Source organism: Perognathus longimembris, chromosome 21 (genome assembly GCF_023159225.1).
Source record: "Perognathus longimembris pacificus isolate PPM17 chromosome 21, ASM2315922v1, whole genome shotgun sequence".
Taxonomy (NCBI): Eukaryota; Metazoa; Chordata; class Mammalia; order Rodentia; family Heteromyidae; genus Perognathus; species Perognathus longimembris.
The window spans coordinates 34,923,767-34,951,123 of NC_063181.1; the positions used below are offsets into that span (position 1 = coordinate 34,923,767).

Here is a 27,357-nt window from a genome sequence, read left to right on the forward strand (position 1 = left end):
CTAAGAAGATACTGGAACTTTCTACACAGGGCCCTAAAGTTAATGTTTCATATGTGTTTAAATGTCTTTTTGGTAATATAACAGATTTTTAAATCTTATGAATAATTCTAATATATTAAAATAGATTAACTCTGATTTAAATTAATATGGAGGGCCTGGAGCCCCAAACTCAGGACCCTTACCTCATTTTCTGAGGTAGTCATCACAGACATTTCGAGAGAACCCTGTGAATTCAGGACACCGATGTTCAAAATCATTCCAGGATTCACAGGTTATTTGGACTGAAAGACATTCTTCTGTCCAGTTCCTAAGAAATGCCAACTGCTGTCTGCAAATGTCCAAAATTAGAATAAGAAGCAGATTTTTGAGATAACAGTGTTTCTAGTCAAGTTCATATCAGCCAAACACCATTCAAATGGGACCTTGGCCTCAAAATTATCATCTCAGCAAACGACTCCTCCCTCTATCAGATCCAGGGACTTTTTGCTTTCCTGGTGTTCTGTGATGCCTTGGCAAGGCGGGGCAAGCAACCAGTGAATTGTGAAGGTGAGGGAGCTCAGGAGCTCCTGGTGGGTAGCTTTGTAGGTTGCCTCCCAGCTTCTCACAGAATCCTGAAGCATGTCAGCAGATGAAATCTGAATAGGCTCTCTGTTTTCACAAAGTATAAGCTATGTTGGATCTTACAGAAATGTCAGAAGCATTGATAATAGAAAATAACAGATATTTGTGCAGCACAGAGTACATGAAAGAGTTGCCCAGGGTGAATGAAGCCAGGCATTCAAGACTTCTTTCTGTCTCTAACTGCTGGCTGGCAGCAGAAAAAAAAATCAATCTGCTAGTGAATGAATACATGCATGAATAAACAGAGGAGAGAAGCCACTGTATACTGCAATAATAGTGTATGCAATGTCCTTAAATAGTCCATACATTTTTCTGGCAAGCACAGAAAAGCCTGGGAGAAAAGCTGAGGAAAAAGTAAATGCCAGCACCCCTCAGAGGCTGTAAACATAGGCACTGTTACTCTCATCTCCTAGATAGAAAACAGATTCAGGAGAAACTGACTCACACATCCTAAGCCACAGAGCTGGAACGGTGATTTATTTCCTCACATCATTTCCAAAGCACTGTCATTACATCTGTGAGTTTTGAGATCAACATTTTCAGGCCTGTGATTGAGCATTCCCCGTGAGGAGAACCAACAAAACCCTGGGCTTTTTTATACTCAACTCCTAACAGTGTCATGCAACAGCATTCATGGTTCCTCCCTATTTGTTAAAACTGGAGTCCACTAAAGAGCTACATTCTTTTCATGATTTTTAACACTTGTAACCCTTCACAGATTTGGGTCATCCCTGCGTGGGGGATGATGGTGATCTCTGTTTCGTTTTCATTTTGCTATATGCTCTGCCAGGTTGAACATGGGTTATGCTGACAATAATACCATCTCCATTAGTGCAAAGGAATGCCTGCAATGACCACAAGGTGAAATTCGAGGCACTGTTCAGAAAGCTGTTTCAATATATCCAGTGTCAACCTAAGAATTCCAGTCTTCTGTCTGTTTCCATCCTTAGAACTTTACAAAAATGTAAACTTTTCAGCTTAGTGTCTTACAAAGAAAAAGAAAATAAATCCCACAGGTCCCATGGTGAATTCAGATAATTAATCCCTTGTTTTCAGAATTTAGTTATACATGATCATTTACATTATATTGCTATATTATGTGCTATAATAGTATTATAAAGGTATAATGAAATTATAAAAGTATCATAATGGAATTGCTTATTTAAGGCCAAGATCAAACTTTCACACTTTGCAGTGTTGGGATATGAGCGTTGGGAATGCAGTTACTCTATTATTAATTTGTGTGTGTGTGTGTGTGTGTGTGTGTGTGTGTGTGTGCGCGCGCGCACGCGCGCCAGTCCTGGGACTTGAACCCTGGAACTAGGTGATATTACTAAGCTTTTTTGCTCAAGGTTAGCATTCTACCACTTGAGCCACAGCTCTGCTTCCAGCTATTTGGTGGTTAATTGGAGATAAGAGTCTCACAAATTTTTCTGCACAGGTTGGCTCTGAATCACAATGCTTAGATCTCAGCCTCCTGAGTAGCTAGAAATACAGATGTGAGCCACCAGCACTAGAGTACACTATCAATATTTGAAGAGCTAAAATTTATATGTAAGTAGTCCATTAAAAAACCTGGTACCATTACCATAACAAATTCAGGGGCAGCCCCTTTCTTTCCCATCTATTTCTTCTCAAAGAAATATTTCACAGCTATTCCTTAATAGGAACACATTCACTGTCTATTTTAATTGTATTTTATCATAGTAAAAATGTTGAAAGTTGGTTCCATAAGACCAAAATGAGACGCTCAGGTTAGCCTTTGGGTCCCAGTAATCTCACAAAGAAGAGTTGTGTTACTATCACAGATAGATGCCCAGGTTCTGTCCTAGGTTCTGAGAAACTTTACTTGGACAGTCACAGGTGTTACGAGTTAGGAAACTCCTCTAATGGTCACACTGCTGAGACCAATTGCTCTATACTAAGCAGAAACGCCATTCTGCAATATTCTGTTTAGTCTATTACTTGAATTGGAATTAGAAATGCTATGCAACCAAATAACCTTTCCTTTGCCTTAAACCAAGTGCCATATCGTGTCTGCAGCATTTTCAATTGCCCAACCTGGGAATACAATGGAGAGACAGGAGTGGAGAGACAATAGTCACTCATTCATTACATCTGGCTAGACTTGGGACAGAAGGAAGCAAAGTAAGAATAACCAGATTGCATGTGAAAGTGGAAAAAGGATTACTGAGACTTGATGTCTTATAAAAGATCTCAGTGATAGATACAAAGTGAGAGAAATTGGTTTTGAACAAAGAATCTATTGGAGGAATGGAAATAAATCATGAGGTACAGAAGATACTACTTAGTTCAAGATGACAGCCAACAGATATATCTAAGGAGATCAGCCTGCAAATGGAGATGGGGATTGGAGGCCTGTGGGCTCCATAGGAACAGAGACTATGTAACCCTAATATCCCCTCCACATAAACAATTCTCCTGCAAGAGCTTAAGTATCCTTCTAGAAAAGAACATGGGATTCCATGAGAGAATACAGAAGAAAATGTTGTCTTCCCCATGGAGAGCTCAGCACAATATTACATTAGAGGTGACTGTTCAAGGTGAGGCCTGGAAGATGGTAATTATTACCACAGGCTCCAGCATCAAAGTGCATGCATATGCATACTATCTGTACCACTTGGCAGTCCAGACAAGCCACAAGTATCAGTTTCCTCCTTTTTAAAATGGGAGTTTAATTTATGGTTGCTATAGAATATAATACAAGATGTGGTAAGAGTTCCATAATTTTTTCAGTATTAACTCTTTTTTCCATTTCTTCTCCTCCTGTCACTCTCTCATATTATTATTGTTAGAATTTATAAACATAAACAGACACCAGTGTCACCATTCTCAACATCACTGCCATTATTTGGAAGTGATTCTGCCTCAGAGGGTACAGGGGTGATGTTAGTCTTTAAATAAATAAATGTAGTAGTCAGAGGCATTGGTGAAATCATCCTGTCTACCTTTCTGATTACCAAACTCAAAGCCATAATGCAGCTGTCACCTGGCTTAATGCTGGTGCAGTGACAATTCAACAAGAACAACTCACTTCACGTGCAATTTTAACTGTAGTAAGTTAAATTATATATTGATGACCAGAGACTAGAAAGCCAAACAACAACAGGAAGGCAAAGGAAAGCAAAAGAAGACAAGGTGAAAGATCATTGAAATGGTGCAGCTACTACAACCCATTCGGGCAACATTTGCCTCTGGGCTAGGGGCAAAATATCTCTCTGACACAGAGAGATATTTAGTGGTTCAAGTTGTAGATGTAGGCACAAACTGCCTGCCACCTATGCCCAAATGAAACCCAAGTTGTCTCATTCAATGTTGGTTAATTGAACTTGGAGAACAATGTGGTTAGCCACATTCCATCTTCCTAAGAGATTTTTACAGGTAATGTTCAATGTATGTCATTTTTGTTTTACAAGACATTAAAAATAAACCTCTACATCAAAAATTATTCTACTCTGTATTAACTTTGTTTTCACCCTTGAAATTTTCTCTTGTCCTAAGTCTGTTTACATACTTCATTCAAAAAATAGTGCTCAATGCTCTAGCACCTTGCTGAACATGTCCATGTCCCATTTCATTCTTTGATTACCTGAATTATTTCTGCAGCAAGAGGATCAAAGTTTCTTTCTGCAACATAAAACTCAAAGGATACTTCCAGAACAAATGGGGATTGACGATCCAATTTTTTGAAGGAAGTTTTGGGATGAGGGAGTTGCATTAATGATACTAGTGTTTAAACTATGTTTTAGGTATCCCATATGAAAGAGATAATGTCCTATAATTTATTGCAAATAATATAAATTCTTTATGAGTTTCTTTGAGACAGGGTCTCAAACAGTATCTCAGGCTGAACATCAATTCTCTATCCTCTTGCTTCTACCCTCTAAGTACTGGCATGGCAGACATGAACCACTATATCCAACTTCTCAAGTACACTGAAGTATATTTTGATGTTTGTTGTCTGAGCTAAAGAAGTGTTGGTGACTGCTATGTCCAAATAGTTCTTTAAAATAAACATAATAGATGGATAAATAAACAGATGAAAGAAAGATAGACAGACATACACAAATAGACAGGCAGACGGACAGACAGGCAGACACAGAGACAGATATATGGCTTCTCTCATTCAGATCCTAATCATTTCCCATTTGTAGCTGGTAAGCCTTTAGGAAATTATGTTGAAAACTCAGAAAATTAGAGACAAACATATGAAAACACCATATCTTAGAAATGAAAAGCTTTGCTCTAGCCCTAGCTCAGGTTGTACTGGTATTTGTTAGTATTGTTTTTCTCTAAACCAAAGTTCCTAGAGGCTTCAGAGTGAGGAAGCTTGTAGGGTAGATCTGTGGGGTATGTATACCTGGAATGATGTTTATCTGTTTGTCTTGTTGAATCCCTTTACAACAACTCCATCTGTCCCAAACATTTAGCATCATTTCCACTAACAAACTTAACTGTGATCTGTTGGAGCTTTCCAGAACCTCATAACAAGAGGGTTTTCAATCATGTGGTCACTCAAAGATCGTGGTAGTCTGAGCAGATCATTCAAGCTGAAACCTGCATAGGTTTGGCTGTGGGGAGGGGTCTTCTCTGGTTGTGCCAATTGATCAAATGCACGGTAGAATTTCCTAGCGCTCTTTTTCATGCCAGGCCCTCTAGCTGGGACCTGCCTCAGTAGCATTTTGATTTCCAAACATCAAGAGGAAGGCCAGCACTAACAGAGAGCAGAAATGAGGAGGCCACTTCTTCACAAAGACTGCACCAGTATCTGTTTCATCAAAAGTAGAACAGAAGTAATGTGGTTTACTTTTGTAATTAAAGAAAAATAAAAGCACATGACTCAAAGACACCTCCAATGTTCTTTAGATTTAGAGCTCTTGACAGTTTCCTGAATAGCAAACACCATTTATATTTTGTAGAGGATTCTTTCTTTCCAAGTTCAGAAAGATTGTATTAATTCTATAGCAAGTGATTAATTAAACTTTCAAGTCCTCCTTTCTTCCCTTTGGCTTTGGTGGTAATTAATCATGGCCATTCCTGGTTTATAATAGTGGTGAAGTTGTGCTTTAGTGTATTATTTTGATTATCTCTATGAGACTCAATCATGTCAGTATACAATAATGCAGAGGATAGGTTCGGAAAGAGAAATTAACCTTGATTTGCTCATCTCTGAAAGGTGCTGCTGCAAGTCTTTTAGGAGAATGTGTTCTGACATCAAATGTGGCTCTGATGATCAAGTCTCTGTCACTAGAACTTTGCACACAGTTTCCACGGGGCAGGTATCTTGGCTGGGAGAAGCATGTGCTTGAGTAATAGTACAGCATTTACCAGATTCCATAGACTTAAAAGCTTCAGGCCTAGGGGTGAGAGCATCAAATCAGGAGGATGACATGGGCCTTCAATTCACTAGTATCATTTATATCAAAGCCCTCCTTCAAATCGAAGCATTAGCTTTTTGGTTTTTGATGTGTGTTTTTTTCTTTGTGCTTTGCGATAGCAATTTTTTTAAAATTCTGAACTCAAACTTCATTTGAGCTATAAATATTTGAAAGAGAAATAAATATTTTCTTTTTTGTTGCTTTTCTAGTGGTACTAGTGTTTTAACTCAGCGCTTTGAGCTTACTAGGCAGGCATTTAAACATCTGAGCCACATGCTTCCAGTTTTTTTATGCTTCTCTTTTTGGCGGTGGTGGGGAGGGGGATAAGGCCTTAGATCATGTAAGGGACCAGTCTGGAACATGATTATCTATGCCTCCTGTGCATATTAGCTTTCTGGAGTGTACCATCACAATCATGCTTGTGGGAGAGGCAGGGACTCTTTTCTAATTCTCTTATAAAAATTACCACTAGTTGTACAAAGCAGTTGCCATTTAACAAAGCAGTTTATGAATACAGTACTTCTTGATTAGTGTCATCCTTTCAGCATTCTCCTCCCCTTTTGACCCAAAGCTTCCCTTAATTTTCTTCATTTTGTACAATATACAATGAATTCTAGACTGCATTCTCTTCCTCCTTTTCCCCTTTATTCATCTACCCCTCTCTCTTTGGTCCCACTTCCCCTCTTGAAAGTACCCATTTCTTGGTGCTTATTTTGTTCGGCTTTGATTTTGGTATGGCTAAGGAATTAGATTATTTGAATTATTCCTAGAGTTTCCCATGCAAGTTAACCACTTGCATACCATCTATTTTTTATTTATATGTTTATAGGCCAATTCTGCTATTGAGCTACTGCGCTCCTCTGCTAGGACTATCTTAGACAAGTACTAATTGTTTCCAATGAGTGAAACCACAGTTTATGTTTCTTTGGGTCTGGTTCAAATCACTTAGTATGATATTTTCCAAGTCTTTATCTAACCTATCTTCTTGCAAAGTTGCTACCATATCTTGAAAATTAGACATGGAAGACCACTAACACATGTCATATCCAGAAAAACAAGCCAGAAAATCATATTAAAGATTAAAAATCAATAACAAGGACAGAAGTATAAAGCATGCCTTTGTTCCCACAGCTAATATCTGTGCCCTGCTGTTGCTAGTCAGATAGCTAGTCACTGAGAATAACGTTAACATCATCTCAGTTGTAAGATACATGTAATGATAGAGTTACATGGCAGAAGTTTTGAGTAGTGCATTTGCTGATTCGTGAAAAAAAACACTCATCACATAAAAATACTTTATAAAATGAACATCTAGGAAAATATTTGACTAAAATGGTGTAAGTTGGGATCAGGTCATATATATTGCCAGTCCATCAGAAAATTGGCATGTATTCTATAAGAAATGAAAAACTTGGGGCCCAAGTACAGCTTATTAACAGACGCCAGAAAATTGCACCAGGCGGCCGAGGCATCCCCTTGAGTTTCTTTGGCAGATGCTATTTGCTTACTGCATTGCATCGTTTTGCTCCATTAAAGGAAACTGAGCTTTCCTTTCTTTTAGACAGCAAAGAAGAAACAAACTCATATGGTCCACAGAGAGTTAGCAAAGTGATAACTGAAATGAGCAATTGTTTCTCTCTCGATATGTGCTTGTGACCAGGCTTATCAAGATCTTCGTTGAACCTCATGCAATAATCTACATGATGAATTCCTCTTTGTGCTTCTGTGGAAACTGCCGTTTTATCATGAAAAGGCACCGACTCTTACCTTATTAATATAATGGTGGCAATTATCTCACACCTCTGTACAAGCTGCTAAATAGTATTCTATACAGTTAGCACTACGTGCGCCACTAGATAACTTCCAGTGTTAGTGGTTTCACAGGACTGAAGATAATCTGTCATTGGCTTCAAGTCCAAATCACATGTTCCTAGTTAGTGAATGTTGTTTTAAATTATGATATGATTTGAAATCCTCCGATTTTCCAAGACCACAGCCTGTGTAGCTGTTGGGTGGGGTAGAACCTTTGAGTGATAAGATTTATGGAAGTTAGACCACAGTGGGTATGACCTTGAGAGAACTATTGGAACTCTGGCTCTTCCCTCTTTCTTTCTCATTTTGCTTGCTGAGTATTGAGAGGTGAACAGCTCCTTAGCCATGGGCTCCTAATGTAGTGAGATGCTTCACCACAGACCTGAAGCAGTGGGCCCAAGCAACTGGGGTCTGAACCTTCTGAAATCCTGAGGCAAAACAGCTCTTTTACATTTAAGTAGATTTTTCTCATAGATTTGTTACAGTGGCAGAAAGCTGACTATATGAGCAGTGGCTCAGGACCTGCTTCCTATCATCTGGAACAAAGGCCTTCCACCTGTACCATGCTGGCCATTGACAGAGTCAGGTTTCCTATCAGATGTCCTCCAGCTTCCATGTGATCTCACGGGGCTCTATCTACCAAGACAGTCTGTGAAACGTAGCTGACTGGGTGACCATGAGTGAGGGTGAAGTTTATGGTCATCCATAAAGGCCCCAAACAGAACTTGCTGGCAAGTTCAAGCTGCTATAATTTGAAAATTTATAATTCTCAAATTTATCATTTAAAATTAATTTTATAATTCCAAAATGTACGTGCTGGACACTTCATCACCAATTCGTAAACTTTCTCTTCCTTATGTGATGATGCCTTTGCCATTTGTGGTGCAGCAAGGAGGCCCTCACACAAGCAGCGAACAACTTGTGAGGCATTCCAGCCTCAAGAAACACGAACTAAGGAAAGCTCTATAAACTACATGCATGTGGTATTCACTTACAGCAACACAAAGTTGACTGTTTCTATCTCTCTCTGTGTCTCTGTCTCTATCTCTGTCTGTCTGTCTGTCTGTCTCTCTCTCTCTCTCTCTCTCACACACACACACACACACACACACACACACACCTACATCACTGAAATGGGACAACCTCTCAGCCATAGTTAAAACTCTGGGAAGCATCTTATTCATGAAAACTTACTTTGTAAGTAAGAAAAATATATGAAAATTGCCTTCCTCAGTGGGGCAGAGCAGAAGAAAAGGCTGGAAAAGGCCTGGTACTGCACATAAAGTTTCTATAATAAATAATGCTTTCCAGAAAACAGTACATCTTGCTTTTTCCTCTTCTTATATAGGACAAAGATTTTCTCAAGTCATTCCGTGTGCTTTCATGGTTGTGGTGGCTTATTTTATGCAGCCAAATATTCATGATCAGGGCTTCTCGTCAGACTGCTTCATTTCCTCCCTCTGCACTTTTAGAGTTTATGCTCTCTTGTTTATGTTTTTAAATAAATTTCAGAGTTTAACATATGCATGTACACTGGAAAAACTGATGACAGCTGGTATAAATCTTTCTTTTCAGAGACATATTACTCAACTTATTTGACCTTCATTTTAGGCCAATTAATACAGTTTGGATAGTGTTTTTGTATTTCTACCCATTACTTAAGTTGAACTCACTAATAATTCCTTTAATCTTCCAAAGTCTAAGTTGTCTCTCATTAATAAGATTAATAATTGCCATTTTACAGCAGAATATTGAATATTAAGTGAGATAATATATAAAAGCACTTAGCCTAGTGCTTGACCTAATAATAATTGTGGAATAAATGAGCATAATCAAAACTATTGCTACTAAATTTATTATTGCTTCTTCTTTCCCTTCTCCTTCTCCTTCTCCTTCTCCTTCTCCTTCTCCTTCTTCTCCTCCTCCTTCTCCTCCTCCTCCTCCTCCTTCTCCTCCTCCTCCTCCTCCTCCTCCTCCTCCTCCTCCTCCTCCTCCTCCTCCTCCTCCTCCTTTTCCTCCTCTTCCTCCTCCTCCTCCTCCTCTTCCTCCTCTTCCTCCTCCTCCTCTTTCTCTTCCTTCTCCTCCCCCTCTTCCTCCTCCTCCTCCCCCTCCTCTTCCTCCTCTTCCTTCTTCTTTTTCTTTTTCTTCTTCTGTCTTCTTATCAATTATTTAAGGCTGGAACTCGGAGTCTGGGCACTGTCTCTGAGCTCTTTCACTCAAAGTAGCATTCTCACACTTGAGCCACAGCACCACTTCTGGTTTTCTGAGGATTAATTTCAGATAAGAGTCTCAGGGACCTTCCTGTCTGGGCTAGGTTTGAACTGTAATGCTCAAATCTCAGTGTCCTGAGTAGCTAGGATTACAGGTGTGAGACACCAGCACCTGTCTTATTTCTTCATTTAAGTAAACGTTATAGCTAGTGGTATTTCCCTATAGTTTTTTAAATTGACTTTTGGACATATATAAGGAATATTTAATTTTTTAATTTAATTTTATTGTAAAGGTGATATACAGAGGGGTTATTCTTATATACGTAAGGTAATGAACACACTGCTTGTTGAACAGTGTTACCCCTCTCCCATTTTCTCCCACTTTCCCTCCCTCATGACCCCTTTTCCTCCAAAGTTGTCAAGTTCATTTCCAACAAAGTGCCTTGTGCATATCACTGTTGCATTGGTTCGCCCTTTGTCCATTGTCTCACCATTTTGTTATTCTCCTTCCTGTGGACTTATGATTTACTAGATTTTGATTATTTTTGCTATATTTTGAATATTTCTAAAGTGTGAAAGAATTCTATACATTCCCATAAGTTTGCTCAGTAAAACTAAATTTCTGTGAGTGGCCTAAACATAAAAGGAGATCCTCTCTTTGACTCACAAATTATCTTCAGCTTTTTCCTGTTCAGGTCACCCCTTTCTAATCACTTTGACTACCTTGCCAAATTTGTTTCGGCTTCCAGAATTTGTACTTCAGTCTTTGTTTAAAATCCATCTTTTACAGTATCTATCCCTAGTCATCAATACATTCAACCCTACTTCTCATCACTCCATTCTCTTACTCTGCTTATTTTTCTTCATAAAACTTAGCATGCCCTAGTAGTGTTATTGCACGTTTGCTTACATTTCATGCATCCCCTTCCCTGACACATGGGCTCCATTGTAGGTGGAACTCATCTTATCGCTTGAGAGTAATACAATATCATTCTCTGCTACCGTCGGCTTCTTCCTTCCCATGCAGCTATCCAAACATCACAGCTATAGTAGTATTCTTAAAGCAAGTAGCAATCTAATGACTATGGTGCTCAAAACATTAATGCTCATTTTTCACAGAATCAAGCCAGATTTCCTCAAAATGGTAATTTGACTTAATCCCAGCCTAGCTGTTATACAGACTTTCACCATTCCTCTGCAATCTATTTTAGCCAAAGCAGATTTTGTATTCTACAAATGTGCTCTCAACCCCCATGTCAAAGTTGTCTTCACCTTTTATGGCTTAAAGTTTACGCCAGCATTGGGCATTTCCAATTTCCTTTGGTTATCTTTTGGTTGCATTTCTCTGTATTCCATTACAAGTATTGGAATTGTATTCCATTTGAAGTCCTGTACCATGTTTAATCCACCTGCAGAGGGCCTCAGCAGCACAGAGTGCATAGCACATGGATAATGTTGGTTTATTGAGCACCTATTTATTGCTGAATGACTAGGTAAGTGCTAGATCATCATTATTCTTATCCACATGGGTTAAGAATCATTAATTCCATTGTACAGATGAGGATAGGAAACACATCCATGGTCGGAGTGGTGAAGCTAGAATTCCAACTCAGTTATCTTTGCACCAGTGTAACTATAAAGACTGTGGTGAGGACAGGCAGGAGGAGTATGATCTGAAAGAAGACTGTAGGTAGCTTCACATGGAAGGAAAGCAACAGAATCTAGTGATGCAGTAGCTGTGGTTCTTAAGATTTCGGTTGTCTTTTCTCCTAGATGGTAGAATGAGTTTATTTCAGAGCTGGCACATCTCTGTGCATTTCTAATTTATTTCGGTGAAAATGATGAACTCTCTAGGTGCATAACTGATCCAAACAATACCAATCTGTATTGCTGCACAAAACGATCCCTGGTATGTTCTCCAAACAACAATACTTGTTCACGACAATCAAGGAGCCAGGGAACAAATAGTGAGGTAGATGTCATCATCAGGGAGTAAACGACACTTCTAAAGCACACTCTGGGGCCATGACACAGAGCTCTTTAATGAGGACAAAGATGATTCATTCCCCTCCATGAAGCAATTTCTATAATATATGTTAAGTGATTGGTCTGGACAACATCCAGTTTGTGTCTTTCCAGGCCAGAGTGAAAATCCCCACGTGCATCGGCGTATGGACCACTTTGAAGAGACAAAGAGCTTTGCCAGTAGGGGCTTTGTTTGACATTCCATCATCTTGGAATCCATACTAATTTCTGAAGACACTTTAGTACATTTTTATTAGTTACTTGGCCAAGTGACATAATGGGAAGTGTATTAAATTAAACTTTGGAAGTCAAGATCCTCCTCCCACTAGTTTTTGATATAGAAAAGTCATTTTTCCTCCCTGGTATAAAATAGAGAATTGTAGTTTAAACAATTTCTCCTGCTTAAAAATTCTGATTGTATGCCATCCATGCTAAGATGAGAAGACACAAAAGTACAGTTTATAAAAATCTATCTAAATTATAGATGATCCATTCTTTTAGTGTTTTTTTTTAATAAGACAGTTTCTTCAGTTCCAGAAACAGATTTTTGACATATGAAACAATGTCATAGTGCTAATATTTAGGAGAAGTAGGTTTGACGCTATGGATTAAAACCAAATTCTAGTGTCTGAGAAAGTGAAGTAAGGTTAAATCTGCATGCTTCCACTTCGTGAATTAGGCAGGAACAAAGATATGCAGTGCCTCTGGGTATAGAAAAATAGGAAGAGAGTTATATGTCCCATAAACGACTTCCATGCTTTGGATCTCAAATATTCACTAAGACCCAGAGATTATAGTGCTGGTTGCCAGCCCTATATGAGCAAAGGTAAGTCGTAGCCAGCCACCAGTGGTTTATGCCTGTAATCCTAGCTACTCAGGAGGCTGAGCTCTGAGGATCATAGTTCAAAGCCAACCTGAGTAGACTCTTACCTCTAATTAACCACCAGAAAATTGATAGTGGTGCTGTCACTCAAGTGGTAGAGAGCTCGCCTTTAGCAAAAAAAAGCTCAGGGACAGTGTGCAGGCTCTGAGATGAAGCCTGACAAAAAAATAGTAAGTCGCAGAGGGTGCACTGTTTAAAGACACTGGGACCCTCCTCACTTCTTCTCTTTGTGTTAGCTTACTGGCCATCTTATAGTTAGGCATTTTTTTCTACCTAATGATCTCAACCATTATATTCTGTTGAAGACAGCAGACCACAGCATAAGACCTCTGAAGCTACACGCTAAAATAAAACCTTTTTCTTTAAGTTGATTTTCTCAAATATTGTATCACAGTGCCAGAAAGCTGACTGATAAAATGATACATTGTATTTAAAGATTATACCATCAGAATATGTTGAAATGCAATTTAAATAAAATAGAACTTACATTATATAAGAGCTATAAGAATTGATTTCAGTTCTGAATATATTTTAGATATGAGGCCTTTGTCCATTGTATGGCCAGTGAAGATCTTTTCCCAATCTTTGGACTTTCTTTTTATCTTGTGAGCTATGTCCTTTGCCCTGCAGAAGCTCTGCAGTTTGATGCAATCCCATTTGTCCATCCTTTCTTTGATTTGTCACATTTCTGGGTCTTTGTTAGGGAAGTTCCGTCCCGTGCCAAGGAGCCCAAGTGTTTCTCCTACTCCTTCCTTTAGTGTTTTCAGGGTATCTGTTTTAATTTCGAGGTCTTTGATCCATTTGGAATTGATTTTGGTGCAGGGTGATATATAAGGATCTAGTTTTAGTTTGTTGCATGTGTTGAACGAGTTTTGCCAGCACCGTTTGTTAAAGAGGATATATATCTTTCTTCCAGAAAATTTTTTTAGCTCCTTTATCAAAGATTAAGTAGGCATAGTTCTGTGGGTTCATTTCTGGGTCTTCAATTCTGTTCCATTGGTCTTCAGGCCTGTTCCGGTGCAAATACCAGGCTGTTTTTATTTTTATTACTATAGCTTTAAATACAGATTGAAGTTGGGTATTGTAATTTCTTCAGCACTTCAGCTTAGGATTGTTTTTGCTATTCTGGGTCTTTTATTGTTCCCTATGAATTTCTGGATTGCTTTGTGTATTTCCTTAAAAAATGGTGTTGGGATATTAATGGGTATTGCATTGAATTTGTAGATAGCCTTTGGCAATATTGCCATTTTGATTATATTAATCCTCCCAATCCAGGATCATGGGAAGTTTTTCCATTTCCTTAGTTCTGCCTTTATTTTGTTTTTCATGTTTTTAACGTTCTTATCATAGAGGTCTTTCACTTCTTTTTTTTTCAAAGTTTTATTATCAAACTGATGTACAGAGAGGTTACAGTTTCATATGTTAGGCATTGGATACATTTTTTGTACTGTTTGTTACCTCGTCCCTCATTCCCCCCCTCCTCTCCCTTTACCGTTCCCCCATGAGGTGTTCAGTTCACTTACACCAAACAGTTTTGTAAGTATTGCTTTTGTAGTTGTTTGTCTTTTTTTTTACCCTGTGTCTCTCGATTTTGGTATTCCCTTTCAGTTTCCTAGCTCAAATACCACTAAAGACGGTTTCCAGTATACTCAGATAAGATTACAGAGATAGTGTAGATACAACCACAGGAAGTTGATACAAGAACATCATCAATAGTAGAAGCTACAGATACACATGGGACTTGATAGTAGTTACAACTGTGATATAACAGTCGTTTCCATAACATGGGGTTCATTTCACTTAGCATCATCTTATGTGATCATAAGGGTTTAGCTATTGGGCTCTTGTGATCCTCTGCTGTGACTTACCTAAACCTGTGCTAAATTTTCCCAATAAGGGAGACCATAGAGTCCACGTTTCTTTGGGTCTGGATCACTTCACTTAGTATAACTTTTTCCAAGTTCTTCCAATTCCTTACAAATGCGGCAATGTCATTCTTTCTGATAGAGGCATAAAATTCCATTGTATATATGTACCACATTTTCCTGATCCATTCGTCTACTGAGGGGCATCTGGGTTGGTTCCAGATTCTAGCTATGACAAATTGCGCTGCAATTAACAGTGTTTGTGCTGGTGACTTTACTGTGATTTTGTTTGTGGTTTTTTTGGATAAATACCCAAAAGTGGGGTTGTTGGGTCATAAGGGAGTTCTATATTTAGCCTTCTGAGGAATGTCCATACTGCTTGCCAGAGTGGCTGAACCAGTTTACATTCGCACCAACAATTAAGTAGGGTTTCCTTTTGGCCACATCCCTTCCAACATTTGTTACTGTTAGTTTTCTTGATATATGACATTCTTACTGGGGTGAGATAGAATCTCAATGTTGTTCTGATTTGCATTTCTTTTATGGGCAGTGATGTAGAGCACTTTTTCATATGTCTCTTGGCCATTCTCATTTCCACTTCAGACAAATCTCTTTGTAAGTCTTTAGCCCACTTGATGAGGGGGCTATTGGTTCTTTGCGGTTTTGTTTTGGAGGAATGTAATTTTTTTAGTTCTGTATATATTTTAGATATGAGGCCTTTGTCCGTTGAATGGCCGGTAAAGATCTTCTCCCAGTCTGTGGGCTTTCTGTTGTCTTTCACTTCTTTGGTTAAGGTTATTCCTAGGTATTTTATGTTTTTTGAGGCTATTGCAAAAAGAGTTGCTTTCCTGATTTCAGCCTCGGCATTTGGTCATTAGCATAGAGAGAGGCCATTGGTTTTTGAGGGTTTATTTTATATCCTGAAACTTTGCCGAAGTTTTGGATCAGCTCTAGTAGCTTGGAAGTAGAGTCTATGGGGCTCTTTAGGTATAGGATCATGTCATCTGCGAAGAGAGAATGTTTTACTTCATCTTTTCCTGTTTGGATCCTGTTTATATTTTCTTCTTGCCTAATTGCTCTGGCTAGGAATTCTAGTACTATGTTGAAGAGAAGAGGAGAGAGCAGACAACCCTGTCTTGCTCCTGATTTTAAAGGGAATGGCTTTAGCTTTTCACCATTTAGAATTATGCTTGCTGTTGGTTTGTCATAAACTGTGTTGCTTATATTCAGGATTGTTCCCTGGAATCCCAGTTTTTCCAGGGCTTTTAGCATAAATGGGTGCTGGATTTTATCGAACGCTTTTTCCGCATCCAGAGATATAACCATGTGGTTCTTTACCTTGCTCCGGTTGATGTGGTGGATTACTTTAATTGACTTGTGTATATTGAACTAACTTTGCATCCCTGGGATGAATCCAGTTTGATCGTGGTGTATGATTTTTTTAATGAACTGTTGAAGTTGATTGGACAGAATTTTGTTGAGAATTTTTGCATCAATGCTCATCAGGGAATTCAGGCTGTAGGTCTCTTTCCATGATGAGTTGCTGCCTGGTTTTGGGATGAGAGTTATACTGGCTTCATGGAATGTGCCTGGTAGTGAACTTTATCTTTCAATTTCATTGAAGAGTTTGAGAAATATTGGTGTGAGTACTGTTTTGAAGGCCTCGTAGAATTCTGCAGTGAATCCGTCTGGACCTGGGCTTTCCTTGGATGGGAGATCACTTATTGCCGTTTCTATTTCAATGCTAGATATGGGTCTGTTTAAAAGGTTTAAATTTTCATGGTTGAGTTTGGGGATATCAGTTTTTTCTAGGAAATCATCCATTACTTCCAAGTTCTTGAATTTGTTGGCATAAAGCTTTGCAAAATAGTCCCTTACTGTGTTCTGAATTTTGGTTGTTTCTGTGGTGATGTTACCTGTTTCATCCCTGATCTTATATATTTGAGTGTGCTGCCTTCGTTTCTGGTCAGGTTTGCTAGGGGTTTGTCTATCTTGTTGATTTTTTCAAAGAACCAACTCTTTGTTTTGTTGATTCTTTCGATTTTTTTTTTCTCTAATTCTTTTAATTCTGATTTGAATTTAATTATTTGCTTCCATCGGTTGACTTGGGGTTTGGCTTGTTGTTCTCTTTCAAGGAGATTAAGGTGCTTCCTTAAATTTTTGAGTTGCTGTTTCTCCAGTTTGTGGGTGTATGCGTTCATAGATATAAATTTTCCTCTGAGTACTGCCTTTGCTGTGTCCCAAAGGAGCTGCTACTTTGTGTACTCATCTTGGTTGAATTCCATAAACATTTGAATTTCTGTTTTAATTACTTCAATGACCCACTGATGGTTCAGCAATGTGTTGTTTAACCTCCATGAATTGTAGGATTTTCTGTGGTGGCTGTTTGTGTTGAGCTCTAATTTTGTTCAGTTGTGGTTTGAGAGAATGCAGGGAATGGTTTTGATACTTCTGAATTTGTACAGATTTTCTTTGTTCCCTAAGATGTGATCTATTTGGGAGAAAGTTCCATGTGCTGCTGAAAAGAATGTGTATTCTGTTGTTGCTGGATGGAATATTCTGCAGATGTCGGTTAAGTCTAGTTGGTCTATGCAATTTTTTAGTTCTGTGGTTTCTTTGTTCAGTTTTTGGCATGTTGATCTGTCCAGAGGTTACAGTGGAATGTTAAAGTCCCCAACTATCAATGTGTTTGGGTCTATGAGTGTTTTTAGTGTCAGTAGTGTTTGTTTGATGAAGTTGGGTGCTCCTGTATTTGGTGTGTAGATATTTAGGATGGTTATATCTTCCTGTAGGAGAGATCCCTTTATTAGTATGTAGTAACTTTCTTTGTCTCTTCTTACCTTTTTAATTTGAAGTCAATTTTATCTGATACTAGGATTGCAATTCCGGCCTGCTTATGGGGGCCATTTGCTTGATAGATTTGATTCCAGCCTTTCACTTTTAGAAGATGTTTACTTTTGCTGGATAGATGTGTCTCTTAGAGGCAGCAGAAAGATGGATCTTGATTTTTGATCCAACTTATGAGCGTACATCATTTGATTGGAGAATTAAGTCCATTAATATTGAGAGTTAAGATTCAGAGATGATCATTTGTTCCTTTCATTATGGCTACCTTGTTAAAAGCTGTGTCTTCCCAATTCTTGATCTAATATTCTGGTTTTCTATTTAGGGTTCATTTCTCAGTCTGTATTGTGATCTTGATTATTTTTCCTGTATAGTACATCTTTGAGGATTTTCTGTAAAGCTAGTTTGGTGGAGATATATTGTTTCAGTTTTTCCTTACTGTGGAAGACTTTTATTTGACCTTTGGCTATGAATGAGAGTTTAACTTTTTACAGTATTCTAGGTTGGTAGTTATTTTTATTTAGGGTTTGGCATACCTCATTCCAGGCTCTCCTTGCTTTCATGTTAGCTGCTGAGAAGTCTGGTGTAATTCTGATTGCTTTTCCTTTACATGTAATTGTTTTCTTCTCCCTAACAGCTTTAAGGATTCTTTCCTTGGACTCTATTGATCCTGTTTTGATCACAATGTGTCGGTGGGATGTCCTATTCTGGTCAGGCCGTTATGGGGTTCTAAATGCATCTTGTATCTGTATAGGCCTATCTTTTGGATATTTGGGAAGTTCTCAGCTAATACTTTGTTAAATAGGTTGCCTATACCACTAGCTTCTTTCTCTAGGTTTTCCTCAATACCTATTAGCCTTAAATTGGGCTTCCTGATTGTGTCTTGGAGCTCCTAGAGTGATCTGTTTTGTTGAATGGATTGGCTTTGTATTGATTTTTGATCTTTCTCCATAGATTCTAGGGAATCTTCAGCTCCTGAGATTCAATCCTCTGCTTCAGCTAGTCGGGACTGTAGGCTAGTATTGATTTTGAATCTATTTTCCTTCTGACTAGTCTTTCCTGATAATTTCCATTTTCTTTGTATAATTATGTTTTAGGTCCTGCATGGACTTCTTTACTTCATTACCTTCATTAATTTGGTTTCGAGTGCTGTCTCTCAAATCTTTAAGCTAGGTAGCTATATTTTCATTTGACTCTTGAAGTTCATTTATTTTTCTGTTTGTCGAGACCATGAAATCGTCTATTACTTTATGGAAAGATTGCTGTATTGATTCAAATTTTTCATTTATCATGTTTATCAGTAGACTTTGTAGAGCATTTTGCGGGTTCTCTTCTATGTCTTTGATTGACTACTCTGCTTCCTGCTTGTTTTGAATGGCAGATAAGACTCCATTGTTTTCCATCTTTCTTGTGTTTCTTTTGCCCATTTGGATTGTGAATGCCAATCTACAAGCACCTGTGAGCACCTTATAAGACCCAAAGCAGACCTTACCAAGCACTGTTGTGTAAATCTTAGAAGTTCACAATTATATACAGATACCTTTTATACCTGTATATAAAATTAGATTTGATGTTCCTACAGAATACAACTTCGATATAACAACCAATCCTGAGCCCTGTATTCAGTAGTTCCTTATTTACTGTTAGAACCCTATGAGCAATTTTTGTTCTTATATTGAGTTGTTTTTGGACTGGCTTTCTTTATGAACCCCTTTGATTCACTCTGATTGAGCAGGAATACCCTCTATCCAATAACCAGAGGTAAATGGAATCTGGAGATCCTGGAAGTAAATCAGGAGGGTAAGTTAGAGGTACTAAAGAGAATAGAGTAAAATGTATGGGGGGGGGTGATGATTTTGGTTTAGTTTCAGTGGCGTGGAAATGTGGAGAAGAGTAGAATCAGTATAAAGAACAGGTTAAAATGATAGACAATGGAGAGTTAGCAGAAAAGAGTGAAGGTGTTATTCATAGGAAAGTAATTTTAAAGAAAGAGAATGTGACGAGAGAAACAAAGAAAAAATACTGGAAGACAAATGCACAAAATAGAGAAAAATAATTTTTTTAAAAACCCAGAAAAACAAAGAACCCCCCAAAAACCTGATAAAACAAACAAACAAACAAACAAAAAAGGAAAACAAAAAAAAAAACAACGACATCTCAGAAATGAAAAAATAAAAAAAGAAGTTTAAAAAATGATTTTTAAAAATGGAGTCTTCCTTGATGGGTGGGCTTTCTCCAGTCTCTGGTTTTCATGTGATGGTCTGCAGTCTATTTTGCTGCTTGGCAGGTTTGACTTGCTTTCAGTTTTCAGGGGGTGGATCTGCTCTGACTCTACCCCCCCCCCCCACCGTTAGTGAAATCCTGGGGCTCAGTGATTCATACAGCTTGCAGGTAGGCTTTGGATGTCCTCTGTAGATGGGGCATGTGAAAAGTCTTGGGAACCATGGCTCCATCCATCTGCTGTAGGGCTGCTGCCTTTTATTCCTAGTGTTGAATAGGCTGTGGACTCAGCAGGGCAGGGCGCCTCTGGCCTGGTTTACCGAGCTGAGAGTCACTTGCCTGGGGGAGGTTCCTCCCTCCTGGGAGGGGTGGCCTCCTGGGGGGGGGGCCAGCTATGGAATTCAGCTCCATTTCAGGCTGTGAATTGGGCTTCCTCTGTGACAGGACCGTTTATCTGTCTCGGGAACCGTTTGTTTTCCCATCTGGTTGTTCCGTGCCTCTGGTAGCTGCTCACTGCTTTCGGTTTTAGTTTAGAAATTCCAGAGGATAGGGCAGAGCACCTCTGGCTGAGTTCACCTGAGTGTGTGAGCCCGGGCCCGGGACCAGCCTCCTGCCTGGGTGGAGCTGGCTCTCACTGGTCAGTCCCTCTTGCCCTTTTCAAAGATGTCCCCTTTGTCCTTGCTTTCCTCAGGGCCGCTTTAATTCCAGTCTGTTCTGACCCTATGCCAGTGTCAAAGCTGGTGCTTTGCTCTGGCGGTGGGGGAAGGGCTAACTCCCAGAAGCTGCTCTGTGGGCGCTAGTGAGAATGTCTTTCGTGGGGTACTCACGCTTTCTCTGCGATTTCGGCCCATAAGTGCTTAGCCTGTGATCCGTATGTGTCTGCTGCCATCTGGAGGATTTCTCCCTGGTCTCGGTTGAGTGCTTTAGGTGAGGGGCACTGTGCAGGTGCCGGCACTGGCATGGTGGTGGGATGCTGCCTGGAGCTCAAATCTGTGTTTTCAGGCCAGCAAAGTTGATTTTTCCATCCTGGCCAGAATCCCTGTACTGTTAGAACTTACTCGGGCTGTCTTTCTAGGAGTAAAAGTTTTTCTGGGGTGGGAAAACTGCAATGTCGGAGGGAGCTCAGCTAGGGCTCTGCTGCTCCTCCACCGTCCCAGAAGTCCTATTATTATTTTCTTCTCCTTTTTCTTTTGTTTATTCCCTTCTGTGACTGTTTTTGATTTCTGTCCCCTTTGCCTTGTATATAAGTTTATATGATTTGGGGAGGGGAAGGGGAAGCAGAGAAACAGCTAGGCAAATGTTGAACCAAATCAGCAGTGACACCTACTAGACACTAGGATGGAAATGAACTACACAACGTGGGTGAGGGGATGAAGTCTGGAGGGGAAAAACTGGGAAAGAGTGTGGGAGGAAGTAAAATGGATCAAAAGGAAATGTACTCTTTCTGACTCATGTAACTGTAACCCCTCTGTACATCACCGCCACAATAGAATGTAAAAGGTCTAAAGAAGTTACTAGACAGTGCTTCATTTTGTCTTCCTGTATTTAAGTGTAGATTATATTTCTTTTGATAAGTAGCACTTTTTTCCTTCCGTACTCAAAATAACCTTTATTTTTCTTTTAAATCAGTAGATGCATCAGTATATCTCTAGCTCCAGGTGTTGCTTATCTCACTTTATTTGTTCTTTAACACCATATGCCCTCTATGGAACATCCCTTTGGAAGACAAACTCCGTGGTGAATGGGCCTCCATCTTTCTTCCGGTTGGCATACAGAAATCTCTGGGATATATAAAAGGTGTCCAGTAAATTGTTGTTGCTGCATTACCTGGGATTAGTTTTTAAACTAAAACTGCACATTTTTGTGATCCATTATGTGTTTACATTTTTGAAGAATAGTTATTTTTCAAGGGTATATACATAACCCAAATTTATTCTTTTCTAGCAGCTTTTTCAACTGTGCCCATTTCAGTTTTATCATAGCATTCAATTCTGTCCTCTGTTTAATGCATCTCCACACACTTCCAGTTTACAAAGTGTCTTCATTTCTATGAGTTTTCAAGGTTTTTTGTTTCTTTACTTAACTCTACTGGCTTACTTTTCCTCTCAGTATTTTTTCTACAGAATTTTCTCTCAATACTGTCATTTCTGATGTTCCTTTTGTCTTTTCCTTTCCTTTCCTTTCCTTTCCTTTCCTTTCCTTTCCTTTCCTTTCCTTTCTGTCCCTTCCTTCCTTCCTTCCTTCCTTCCTTCCTTCCTTCCTTCCTTCCTTCCTTCCTTCCTTTCCTTCCTTTGTGTGTCAGTACTGAAGTTTGAACTCAAAGCCTAGGTGCTATCGCTTAGCCTTTTCTCTCAAGGCTGATAATCTACCAATTGAGCAATACCTTAATTTCTGGGTTTTAGTGTTGGATTGGAGTTTAAAGACTTAAGGACTTTCCTGCCTAAACTGGCTTTGAACTTTGATCTTCAGAACCCAATCTCTTGAGTAGCCAGTATTTCAGGTGTGAGCCACTGGTACTTGTCTAATCTCCTTTTCAAAGGTAATGCTTTACAACTTTTTTTTTTAACTTAAATTGGTATGAGCTGTAATGATTACTATTTATTCCGGTATGCTTTATAACAAAGCAAGAGAGTTCATAACTGACATTTGTTTTTATGAATTTTGACCCTTTATAAAACTTTCAGTTTTTGTGCTATCATCATATTTTATTTGATTCTTTGTTTTTCCTTTTAAAAATTGCATTCCGTGGTGCCCATCTGCTTTGCATAATTGTGTGTTAGAGTCCATTCTTAATTATTTTATCTTTGAAAGAGATGTGTTCTTCCTAGCTTAAGAATTTCAGGTGTGGAAGGGTTCAGCACTATTCTGGGAGGGTAGTAATTTTCCTTGATTTCAATGATGCCCTTAATGATAGTGCTTTAAACACAAAACATTTAGTTTTGCTTCTTCTGTCCAACAGAAATCAGCAGCTGCAGTATTGCTTCAGATACATATTTTATCTCTGCTTGCTCTATCTTATCTGAAAACTGTCTGTTGGTATACCCCACCCTCCCCTTTCTCTGTCAAATGAAGGATTATCTCTGATTTTGATCTACTTTTTTTTCTCCCAAAATAGGATCTAAGAGATTGTTCCTTAATTGTGCTGTTTTGAAATGCTAAGCCCAACAACCATTTCTGATCTGTGTCACAGATGTTTTGACCTCTTCCTACACAACTAGCCTTAGATTATACTTGATATACGGAAACCATTTAATTTGTAACAAATGTAGAGTTTCCATTCTCCTTTCTGTTTTTCTTGGGGACTATTTTAGAGAGTAGAAGCCATTTCAGCTTGACTGTTGAGTTTCAGGCCCTGAGTTCAAGCCCCACTGTAGGCAAAAAATAAAAATAAAACAGAAACAAAAACAAACAAACAAAATACCAACCAAAAATAACCATAAAAATAGCTCCATGGACTGAGTGCCAATGGCTCATGCTGGTAATCCTAGCTACTCAGGAGGCTGAGATCTGAGGATCATGGTTCAAAGCCAGCCCAGGCAGGAAAGTCCATGCGACTCTTATCTCCAGGAAACCAGAAGTGATGCTATGACTCAAGTGGTAGAGCTCTAGTCCTGAGCTGAAGAGCTCAGGGATAGTGCCCTTGCCCAGAGTTCAAGCCCCACAACTGACAAATAAACAGTTCCATGACATTCAAAAAGTGAAAATTAGAGGAATGACCTATGTTGCATCATTTTTCCTTATGTGACCTATCGGTGTCTGAATAAACCAAACAGAATCTGCAGTAATCTTTGCTATTGTGGATTGGGGGAGTTATCCATCTGCTCAGTAGTCAGCCCCATAAGAAACTGTTAACCTATGCCCAAGTGTCTGTCTTAGTTTTTCGCAGGGGCTATGATAAATTTCTATTAACCTGTTTGCATAAAATTTATTGCTTCACAGTTGGAGAGGCCAGGAATCCAAAATAATTTTCACTGGGAGAAGATCAAGTTGCTGACATGACTGAATTTTCTCTGGATACTAGAGAAGAGAATCTACTCAGTCCTTTTTCTGATGGCAGCTTGGCAGCTGGTTGCCAGCATTTCTTGAGTTGTGGCTGCATCTTTCAAGTTTTTCCCCCCATTTCATGAGGTCTCTTCTTCTGTGTGTCTTGAATGTTTCAACCTTACTCTTATAATGAGACTGGCAGTTGTAGAGTCTCCACATAGAAAATCTAGGATAATATACCTTTTGTAAGAGTACATATGAAAGTACTCTTACTTCAAATATTTTTCAAATGATTACAGGTTCCAGGAACTTGGATTTAACATTTTGTTTGGTGATGATCAGATTACCACTGTATGGAAAGCCAATTTCTAAAATCTCCATCAGGTCATACATAAGGCACATTACTGTACACACTGAAGACAGGCACCCATTTATCTACATCTGCAAGTAGATCTGCCAAAGCTCCTCAACAAAAAGCACTGCACATAGTATTAAATGAGCTGAAAAGGTAAAAGAAACCTTAGAAACAGCAAATCATCTTTCTCCTGTCACTTTGAAACATTAGGATTCAGTTCTTCTCTAACTTGTTTGTAGGCCAGTGAAAGCAAACACAGATAAGTGGAGCTACCTAGAAGCACATATGAGGAATACTTTCTTGCTCAAAGTCATCTAGAGTCAATGGCTTCAGTCTAGGACACAAAGAGCTACAACCAGCAGAAGCAATTAGGTAGGTAAAAGGATTAATTCTTGAAATAACACAGTCCCATTTATCTTCTAAATGTTCTGAACATTAATAGGAGGAAGTATAAAACAACACAACTGGTTCAATGATTCAGAAGACTACAACTTCAATATGATTTACACTGAAAATATAATGGAGCTATCATAATGAAAATACTGTAACTATATGAAATGTGATTAAAATTTTATTTTCAAAGTTCTAAGGAGTTCAATGTGTGGAGGTTTGGAAGGGATGTAGTGCATATGTGTTTTATTAGTTACAGCTTTTGACTTATCTGGACATTTTACTCTTTCTTTTCTTTTGGAGTATTGAGGTTTGAATATAGGGCCTCAAACTAGCTTGTCTCACTTATTTGGCTGGCACTCTGACATTTGAATTTTGCTTGAAGTGTGGATTTTTGCTGATTATTTTGGAAATGGAATCATAGGACTTTTCTGCTCGGGCTAGCTCAAATCATATTTTTTCTTATCTCTGTCTCCCACATAACTAAGATTAGAGGCATGAGTACAACTGGTGCCTAGCTTTCAAATTCATTTCTACCCCAATGAGTTATAAAATATAACCTCCAAGTCTTCTGCAATCATTTCAACTCTTAACAATGACAGGGTTGTGATTCATGTCTTTCAACGTTCTTTGCCCAGGAGCATGAAGTTCTCTGTTTCTAAAGGCAAATATGCATAGGATATTACAATTAGTAGTAACAAGGGAGAGGACAATTGGATTAATTATAGCTTTTATTTCCTCAATTGGTTATAGCCTAGTGTTAATTGAGGTCAATGATGTACGTTCAATTCCTCTAAGGGCCATATGGCTTTGCTTAGCATTGGGACAAGTGGCTGCTACATTGGTCCTTGCTATGTACCAACCTAATGTGCATTCCTGATCTCAGAGGAAAAGAAAATAAAGCAGAGTCCATGCCCTCTGAGCACGCAGGTCAGCATCATTAAAGGATCTAGTGTTCGCAGAACTTCAAGGTTGAAAGGAATGGTGAGACCTTTAGAAAGGAGAATTTCCATCACTGTAATTATGATATTAACAAAGCTTAATACTTTCAGTTGTTAATCCTCCGTCATGGTCTCTTTGAATGTGAAATATCTTAGTTTCGGATGATACATAAATCAAAGTTTGATGAGAAAAGCAGTATCACTCTGGCTGATGTAGAGCAGGGGACTTATTATATGAGGAGTCTCCAGCACAAATCCAGCCTATAGAAAGAGAAATTGTAGCTCTCTCTTTCTTAGCTCACATATACCCATTTGAATGTATAGCTGTATGCTGCCTATGGATGTGCCACTTGATGAATACCAATAGCCACGAGGATGGGCACCATGAGAAGATGGTGTAATTGGTACCATCTTAGTTGGTATAAAAACACCCCATGATGTTTTTGCAATGACAAAATTACACAAGGACATTAACTGATGTACGACTGTACTCACATATATGTGTACACACATTTTGCACATGAGCACAATGCACACAAGCCTCTTTGAAAAATTATCTTGTCTCTTTTTCTAGAGTGTCTGAATATTGCATTTCTCAGCCAGGTAGGTAGGTAATGACTACCTTCCTCTCCAAGGATCAGCAAACTATAGACTATGGGCCAAATCTAATCTACTTTTTCTTTTCGTTTTTGTCAGTTGTGGGGATTGAACTCTGGGCCTAGGAGCTGTCCTTGAGCTCTTCAGCTCAAGGCTAGCACTCTACCACTTGAGGCACAGTGCCAAGAGTCTCATGGACTTTCCAACCTGGGCTGGCATAGAACCATGATCCTCAGATCTCAGCCTCTTGAGTAGCTAGGATTATAGGCATGAGCCACTGGCTCCCAGAAACTACCATTTATTTCTGTAGGGAAAAAAGATTTATTGGAACACAATTACTCTTATTTGTTGCAGTTTGTCTGTAACATTGTCCTACTATGACAGAAGAGTTAAATAGGTGCAACAGAGCCCACATGGCCTCTTGAAATATTTGCTGTCTTTTTGTAAAATTTCTGGCTGACCCCAAGCATAAAGCCTTATTTATAGTAGGCTGTTATTTTGAGTGGTGCTATTCTTTTGAGTGGTACTATTCTAAACCTTCCCCAGACAGATCACAATTCCCCATTCTGATGACCACAGAGGTAGGTGACATAAATGTTTCTTAATTTTAACTTCATTGTTCTCCCATAATTTGGATGCATCCATACTGGACTTAATATACATTAGAGTGCATCTGATAAGATAATCAATGTGCTGCCACATTTCACCTGTTCCCATTAGAAGTGACTAGGTTCTATTGAATTGATTAATCAAGTTCATGTAGGCAATGCAGTCTTAAAAGCACAATACAGTACAAGAACTTGTTATTGGAGGTCTCTGGTTGTGAAGCTGTCAGTTCAAATTACACCCTCTCTCTGTACAGACTAGGTCTATTTGAGGCCTTTCTAAAAAGGTCATTATAGCTGTGGTGATGTAGAATCCCCATGTTGTTTTGATTTGGACTTCCTTTATGTCTTTGAGGGTTGAACATTCCTTCATGTGTCTATTGCCCATTTTTCCTTCTTCTGAGAAGACTATTTAGCTCATTAACACATTTATTAATCAAGTTGTTGGGGTTTTTTTGAGGCTTTAATTCTTTAAGTTCTCTGTAAATTTTGGACATTAGGCCAAGTTCTCTCATTCTGTAGGTTGTCTTTTTAGATTACTGGCTACATAAAGAGAAAAAGATAGACAAATGAAGAGAAGGGGAAGGGAGAAAGCAGTCAAGAATT

The 27,357-nt window shown here is 38.8% G+C and overlaps 1 pseudogene; it reads right to left on the reverse strand.

Annotated features, from left to right (window-relative positions):
- The window catches only part of LOC125339394, a 58,644-nt pseudogene extending 37,804 nt beyond the window's left edge, over positions 1-20,840 (reverse strand).
- Positions 20,841-27,357: the final 6,517 nt, after the last annotated feature.